Source organism: Cricetulus griseus, chromosome X, assembly GCF_003668045.3.
Source record: "Cricetulus griseus strain 17A/GY chromosome X, alternate assembly CriGri-PICRH-1.0, whole genome shotgun sequence".
NCBI classification, from domain to species: Eukaryota; Metazoa; Chordata; class Mammalia; order Rodentia; family Cricetidae; genus Cricetulus; species Cricetulus griseus.
In genome coordinates, this window is record NC_048604.1 from 53,584,841 (window position 1) to 53,593,821 (window position 8,981).

An 8,981-nucleotide genomic window follows, 5' to 3' on the forward strand; every position below is an offset into this window, starting at 1 on the left:
TATTAGACACCCAGGGCAGCAAATGTCTGTGTTTCCTTAACTGTTATATGCTCTCTGACAGGAGAACTACTTAGTCTATGATACTCATTAATTATAAGTAGAACAATAAAGAACAATAAAGGGATAATTCTGTGTCACCTTATTAAATATTAATTATTCTTGTATTAATGGATGGCTAGACTCAGACATTGAACTTCATTTAGTAAAAAGAAAGAAAATAGAGAAGAAAGATATAGATAACTCAATTTTAAATATGTTAATTAAAATAAAATCATATCACTTAACCCCTCCCTTCTCTCCCTCCAGCCCCTCTATGCATGCTCTCCTGAAGCCCTCTCATGCCCCCTTTCAAGTAGGTAACCCTGTTTTCTGTCATTATTGGAGTGTGTGTTTGTGTATGTGTGTGTGTGTGTGTGTGTGTGTGTGTGTGTGTGTGTGTGTGTGTGTGAGCATGTGTGTATGCATGTATGTATATATGTATGTATGTATGTATGTATGTATGTATGTAACTATGTAACAAGGCTGTTTTTGTTTTTTGTGTGTTTATGGTTCCAGAGCATAGCAGTCTTCATTGAACAACCAATCTCTTCCAAGAGAAGGCTCTTCCAAGAGAAAGACTAATTTTCTTTCTTCCAGCAGTCATTATTTACATATAGATTTTTATTTAGAGGTAGGACCCTGTAAAATTTTCCTCTTATATTTTAGCATGTCTATTAATGTTGTCATTTATTTCTGTGTTATTTATGTAACCATTTCCAGGACAGACTGTTTTACATCAGACTTCCTGGTACTCTGACTCCAATAATCTTTCCACCTCCTTTTCCCTTAAATGGCCTGATGTAGGAGCTCTGTTATAGATATATCAGTTGAGGCTAGTCACCCAAGACATATTGATTACTTCCTTGTATCTAGTTGTGGTTTCTTGTGATGATCTTCATTTGCTACCAAGAGAAACTTCTTTGATGAGGCATGATAGCTACACTTGTCTGTGGATATAAGCATAAGATTTAGAATTACTAAAGAATCATGTTGTTCTAGAAAAGCTGCACTAGTAGATCCTTACTATATTTTAATTTTAAATGTTATCCATATATACACATAAGAAAACTTTAAACACATAGGTCTGGTAATGTAGGAATTCATGATACAGTTTATATTCTCTATCCAGTTATTCTGTACTCAAAAATAAAAACAGTATGTAAAGCTATCACAGTTACAAATATGAGCCTATTTGAAAATTTCCATCTTTCCAAATGAAGTAAAATTATGGGAGACATTTTTCCAACAAACAATAAACAATTTTCTAAACAAGTTAATATGGCAATTCTGCCTAAGATAACTTACAACTTTTACTATTGCTTATATTTAAGTTCCTTAAAATTTATTGAAGAATCATTTATGGTAATCAGGGGTACTCTAAAATTTACTTTTCAAATATCAGAGAGAAGGGAAATAAACACATTAATATATTTTTATGTAGAAACATGAACTGTGTGTATCTAAGTTCACATTTCTCAGACACAACAGAAAGCACTTTATATTTTATCAATGTTAGGCAGTAACTGTGTCAGAGAAAGATGTATAAGTAAATGTATTTTATCATTTTCATTGTAGACTGCAAAATATAATCTTGATTTATGTGGAATTACTCAAAGGCTATTTATATAGAAAGTAAAATAAGAACAAGAAGAAGTTTTCCATCATAACCCTTTATATGATTTGTCAAAATTTAATGTTTATCCTGCTACAATACAGATGACTTATTATTAAGATTCAATAAATTCATATAAAAAGTGAAATTTCAAAATCTTCTTAGATTTGTTTTAAATACCTGGGTTAGTTGTAGGTCAGTAGAGAACAGAGAACAAAGGTAATCATGCAAGAATTGGCTATTTATTTTGGTCTATATTTTACTTTATTTTTAATCTTTTATGTAGCTATTTAGCTATCAATCAATACTGTAATTTAATCTTAATTTTTGCCTGGGAATATGACATCAATTGTCTTCCTTTTTTGTATAGGGTAAAATAAGCCATGAAATGCAGCATTGGGTGATGTAACAAAGGGTAGAAGATTATGCACACAGAAAACAAATTTCTCTTTACAAAGATACAACTTTGCAACAGTTAAATTGTAAAGACCTTCATTGGTATGATCCACAAAAATAAACATTGGTGAATATATATCCTCAGTAATGTCTGGCCAAAGGAAATGAGAAGGAATTGCCTAAGACATAAGTATGCATTACAACAGATATGAGGCAAACAAGGACTTTAAAATTGAACTTCCATTATATTGAAGAGAACTGAATACTATTAAATGGATGACATACTTTCAAGATACAATTGAGATATTTTTAACTATTTACTTGGTGATATTATTTCACTTAGGACAACAAAAATGTTCTATTTTGTATTAAGAGAATTGTTGAGACAAACAATCTGTATTTAATTGAATCAATTCAAGTTTTACACAGTTAAGTTTTGCTATCCATTCATTCTGTAATTATTAGGTAAGCAACATAACATGTCTACATCTTTTATAATTATAATTCACATGCATATATAATAGAACTATAAAATTTCATCATCATGAAAAACTTTCAGTGTATAATTAATTATTAATGTTGCATATGCAATATGTATGATCTCTAGATTATCCTACTCCATAACTGGAACTTCATAACCTTTTACTTAAAACTTCCATTAAACATTAAACTATAGAAATTGCTACTTTATTGTCAGTTTTCAGTTTATCTTTACTTTATATGCTACAAAGTACATATTTATATTTTCAAGTTTTCATTTCTCTGCCTGATTTCTTTTTATTTTTTTAAATTTATTTAAATTAAAAACAATTATATTTTATATACCAATCCAAGTTCTCTCTCCCCCCATCCTTCCATGCTCCCCACAAACATCCCATCCCCTTGTCCCATCCACTCCCCAGAGTGGGTAAGGCTTCCCCTGGTGGAATCATCAAAGTATGTCACATCATTTGGGGCAGGACCTAGGCCCTTCCCCATGTATCTAGGCATAGAGCGTATTCCTCCATAGGGAATGTGTTCCCAAGTTCCTTTCGTGGACTAAGGATAAATACTGGTTCTAATGCCAGAAACCCCATAGGCTGCCCAGGCCTACCAAGTGACATCCACATTCAGGGGGCCTGGTTGGGTTCTATGGTTGTTTCCCACCTGTCAGACTGGGGTTCTTGAGCTTCCACTTGCTCATCTCAGCTGTTTCTGTGGGTTTCCCCAGCATGGTCTTGCCCTCTTTGCTCATCACTCCTGCCTCTCTCTATAATTGGATTCCAGGAGACCAGTTCAGTGCTTAACTGTGGGTTTCTGCTTCTGCTTCCATCAGCTACTAGATGAAGGTTTTAGGATGACATATAAGGTAGTCATCAATCTCATTATAGAGGAAGGGCACTGTGTGTAGCCTCTCCACTATTGCTCACATTTTTAGTTGTGGTTATCCTTGTGAATCCCTGGACATTTTCCTAGTACCAGATTTCTCTTTAAACCTGTAATGGCTCCCTCTATTAAGGTATCTCTTTTCTTGCTTACCTTCTCTATTCTTCCCTTGGTTCAATCTTCTTGATCCCTCATGCTATCCTCCTCCTACCTTTCTCTCCTTTTCTTTCTCCTACTTCCCTCCCCCCACCATTCTCCCAATTGGCTCAGGAGATCTAGTCCATTTGCCTTTCTCAAGGGGACCATGTATGTTTCTGTTAGGGTCATCCTTGTTTCCTAGATGCCCTAAGGTTGTGAATTATACACTGTTGAAATTTTGCTCTATGTCCAATATTCACTTATGAGTGCGTGCATACCATTTTTTTTCTGTGTCTATGTTACCTCACTCAGGATGATTTCTTCAAGTTCTATCCATTTGCCTATGAATTTCAAGATTTCTTTCTTTCTTTTTTTTTTCTTTTTTGCTGCTGCATAATACTCCATAGTGTAAATGTACCACATTTTCTTTATCCATCCTTCAGTTCACGGGCATCTAGGTTGCAGCCAATTCTGGCTATTGCAAATAATGCTGCTATGAACATGGTTGAACAGATGTCCTTGTGTTAAGAATATGCATCTTTTGGATATATGCCTAAGAGTAGAATTGGCTGGATTTTGTGGTAGACTGATTCCCATTTTCCTAAGAAACTGCCATACTGGTTTTCAAAGTGGATGCAGGAGTTTGCACTACCACCAGCAATGGGGGAATGTCCTCCTTTCTCCACACGCTCTCCAGCATAAACTGTCATTGGTGTTGTTCATTTTAGCGTTCTGATAGGTGTTCGATGGTATCTCAAAGTTGTTTTCATTTGCATTTCCCTGATGGCTAAGGAAGTTGAGCAATTTCTTCAGTGCCTTTCAGCCATTTTAGATTCCTCTATTGAGAAATATCTATTTAGTCCTCTACCTCAATTTTTATTTTTATTTATTTATTTATTTATTTATTTATTTATTAATTTATTGGTTTTTTGAGACAGAGTTTTTCTGTGTAGCTTTGGATCCTATCATGGCACTCGCTCTGGAGACCAAGTTGGCCTCGAACTCACAGAGATCCACCTGCCTCTGCCTCCTGAGTGCTGGGACTAAAGGCGTTCACCACCAACACCCGGCATACCTCAATTTTTAATTTGATTGGTGTTTTGGAGACTAACATCTTGAATTCTTTGTATATTTTGGAAATCAGACTTCTGTTGGATGTGGGGTTGGTAAATATCATTTCCCATTTTTTGGGCTGCCATTTTGTCTTTTTGATTGTCCTTTGCCTTACAGAAGCTTCTAAGTTTTAGGAGTTCCTATTTATTAATTTTCAATCTCAGTGTCTATGCTACTAGTGTTATGTTCAGGAAGTGGTCTCCTGTGCCAGTTCATTCATGGGTACTTCCCAATTTATCTTCTAGTGTGACTAGATTTATGTTGAGGTCTTTGATCCATTTGGACTTAACTTTTATGCAAGGTGATAGATATGAATCCATATGTAATCTACATGTCAGCATCTTGTTATGCCAGCACTGTTTTTTTGTACATACTTTCTTTTTCCATTGCATAATTTTAGGTTATTAGTAAAAAATTGCATGTTCATAGATGTGTGGATTAATATCAGAGTCTTCATTTCGATTTCATTGGTCTACCTCTCCATTTTTTGACAATACCTGGCTGTTTTCATTACTATAGATCTATACTAGAGCTTGAAGTCAGGGATGATAATGCCTCCAGAAGTTCCTTTATCGTGCAGCGTTGTTTTGGCTATCATCTATTTATTATTTTTCTATATAAAGTTGAGTATTTTTCTTTCAAGTTCTGTGAAGAATATTGCTGAAATTTTGATGGAGATTGTATTGAGTCGGTAGATTTTTTTTGGCAAGATTGTCATTTTTCTATGTTGATTCTACCTATCCAAGAGTATGGGAGATCTTTCCATTTTCTGGTATCTTCTTTAATTTCTTTCTTTAAAGACTCAAAGTTCTTATTTTATATGTCTTTCATTTGTTTGGTTAGAATTACCCCAAGATACTTAATGTTGTTTGTAGCTATTGTGAAGGGTAATGTTTCTCTGATTTCCTTCTCAGCCCACTTATCAACTATATATAGGAGGCCTACTGATTTTTTAAAGTTAATCTTGTATCCTTCCATTTTGTTGAAGGTGTTTATCAGCTGAGGGATTTCTGTGGTAGACTTTTTAGGTCACTTATATAAGCTGTCATACCATCTGCAAATAGTGAAATTTTGACTTCTTCCTTTCCAATTTGTATTCCATTCATCTCATTTTTGTGTTATTGCTCTAGCTAGAACTGCAAGTACAATTTTGAAGAGATATGGAGAATGGACAACCTTGTCTTGTTCCTGATTTTAGAGGAATTGCATTGAGTTCCTCTCCATTTATTTTGGTATTGACTGTTGGCTTGTTGTATATTGCCTTTATTATGTTTAGGTATGTTCCTGTTAGCCCTGATCTCTCCAAGACCTTAATCATGAAAGGGTGTTGGATTTTGCCAAAGGCTTTTTCAGCATCAAGTGATTGTTGATTGTTTTATTGAATATGTTTTTGATATCTTTAGCTTTCATCTTGTAGCTCTACTTGTAAGTACATCATTCCTCAGTTGGTATTTTAATGGCATACCAAATGTTTCATATGTTGTACTCTTGCTTTCTTAAAATTTCTATCTTCATCTTCTAAAATATGCTAATTTATGGCAATATCATCTCCTGATAATCCATCTTCTGTTTGCTAGAATTATTTGAGACTTTCTTTGCTTTTAGTTGCTTATTCTCACCCAATGGTTTCATTGCACTCTGAAGTCTGCAATGCTCTTTCTCTGTATAGACATCTCTTGGATGTTCTGGCTTATGGATTACAGTCACCACATTATCCTTAGATTTAATGTAAAACTCAGCTTCAGAAGTCTTCCAAGGGTAACTCTGGCTTCTCTCTTTGTAACCACATCCAGAAATAATTATATAGATGATAAATTTAAGAATTTGTAAACATTTTATTTTTTTACTTTCTCAAAAATGGCTATCATACCATGCCTGGATTCCAATATTTTTAAAACTGTTCATGTATTTTCTCCTATTTTGGTTTGCCTCTAACAAGCAAGTAAGTTGTCTATTTTACTGTATCAGAAATAGATTAATTGCATTACTTCTGTTGTTGTCACTTTAATGATATTTTATTTTGACTTTTCTTCAAAAAACCCCAGATGATGTTCAAGGTCATGAGTAATTTAATTAAAATTCCTTAGGAGCTCTATGTGCATAAATAATGGCAACTTACTGCACACTTAATGGATGGTTACTTGAATTGGCATGAAACCTGCACATTAGATTGGTACATACTCACCCACTGGAACTTACAAATATTTAGTATGGGTATAGCCCACAGTTCCTTCATTGGAGAATATTCTAGTATTTGCAATACCCACATCAACAGAGAGCATTTTTGTTATTTCGTAGATGAGATAATTAATATTTGTATATTCGTACTTTCATTTAATTTATTATTAGCAGGCAAATATTTTACCTATAAAATCCCTGTGTAGTATGAAAATAAAATAAATGTTTGCAAAACTCTAAGGAAAGCTAATTTGTAAAAGTAATTTAATCTCTGCTTTCAGTCATTCTAAGAATTATTCAGTTTTAAAAGTGAGCATAATCACCCAAATATATTTTAATTTGCACTGTGAAATATTTATGAGTTTGGAAACAGGCTGTAAAAGAAATGACAAAATATAAAGAGAACTCACAGAGAGATGGATTTCCAATAAAAGACAGCATAGTATAAGCATATCCTATATCTAACATATATAGTAGAAATTTTAGAAGATGATGGATAATTTTGTGTTTGTGTATACATATTAGTTACTTTTATATTGCTCAGATAATACCACCTTGACCAATGTAACTCATAAAATAATGTACTTAATTGAAGTTACAATTCCAGAGTGTTACAGTCTACAGTGGTAAAAGCAATGGCAAGGTGGCTTGCAAAGCTATGAGCTCTCATCTCTAAAGATAAGCATGAAGCATAGACACTGTGTATGGCAAGAATCTTTTGAAAACACGAATTGCTATTTCCTTCAGTAAGGCCACACTTCCTAATCCTCTCCAAATAGCCACCAATTGTGCACCAATTATTAAAATGTGCACAATTTATGGGGAAGATCACATTCAAACCACCATAGTAAATAAGTGCATTGATGTGGGAAATTACCAATATGGAGCCAGGTAGAGATACAAGGGTATTTAATAGGGAAAAAGCCTTACTGACAGAGTGACCTAGCCAGCTGGCAGGCAGCAGTCTGTACAGCAAGCTGAAAGCTAAACCAAACCCAGTCACCTGATCTCCTCTCACTCTACATCAACCTGACCACACCCTTGCAGGCATGGCTACAGCTTCCCCTACAGTGCATTATTGTTTTTTCATTTTTTTTTATTTGACTTAGAAACAAGATTGATTTACATGACAATCCCAGTTCCCTTCTCCCTCCCTTCCTCCCCTACCACCTCCCCAGCTAAAACCCAACCTAACACATATCCTTTTTTCTATTCTTCACCTGACTCAACCTTTCTGCTCCCTCATGACCTCTGTGTCCTTCCTCTTCTTCCCTTCTCATTCTCGTAGCTCCCTACCCCTCTTCAGATGTTCTCAATTTGCTCAGGGGATCTTGATTGAACCTTTCCCCTTTTCCAGGGAACAATGTTTGTCTCTTTTAGGGTCCTCCTTGTTTAATAGTTTTTCGGGCAGTGTGGATTATAGGCTGGTAATACTTTACACTATGTCTGAAATCCACATATGAGTGAGTACATATCATGTTTGTATTTTTGTGTTTGGGTTACCTCGCTCACAGTGGTTTCTTCTAGTTCCATCCATTTTCCTGCAAATTTCAAGGTTCCATTGCTTTTTTTCTCCGCTGAGTAGTACTCCATTGTGTAAATGTACCACATTTTCTCTATCCATTCTTCAGTAGAGGGGCATCTAGACTACTTCCAGTTTCTGTTTATTACAAATAGTGCTGCTATGAACATTGTTGAACAGATGTCATTGTTGTATGAATGTGCTTCTTTTGGGTATATGCCTAGGAGTGGAATTGCTTGATCTTGTGGTAGACAGATTCCCATTTTCTTGAGGAATCACCGTACTGATTTGCAAAATGGCTGTACATGTTGGCACCCCCACCAGCAGTGGAGAGGTGTTCCCCAATCTCCACATCCTCTCCAGCATAAACTGTCATTGGTGTTTTTTATTTTAGCCATTCTGACTGGAGTAAGTTGGTATCTCAGAGTTGTTTTGATTTGCATTTCCCTGATGGCTAAGGATGTTGAAAACTTTCTTATGTGTCTTTTAGCCATTTTAGATTCCTCTATTGAGAATTGTCTATAAAGTTCTATACCCCACTTTTTAATTGGATTGTTTGGTGTTTTGGAGACTAGCTTCTTAAGTTCTTTGTATATGTTGGAAATCAGCCCTCTGTCA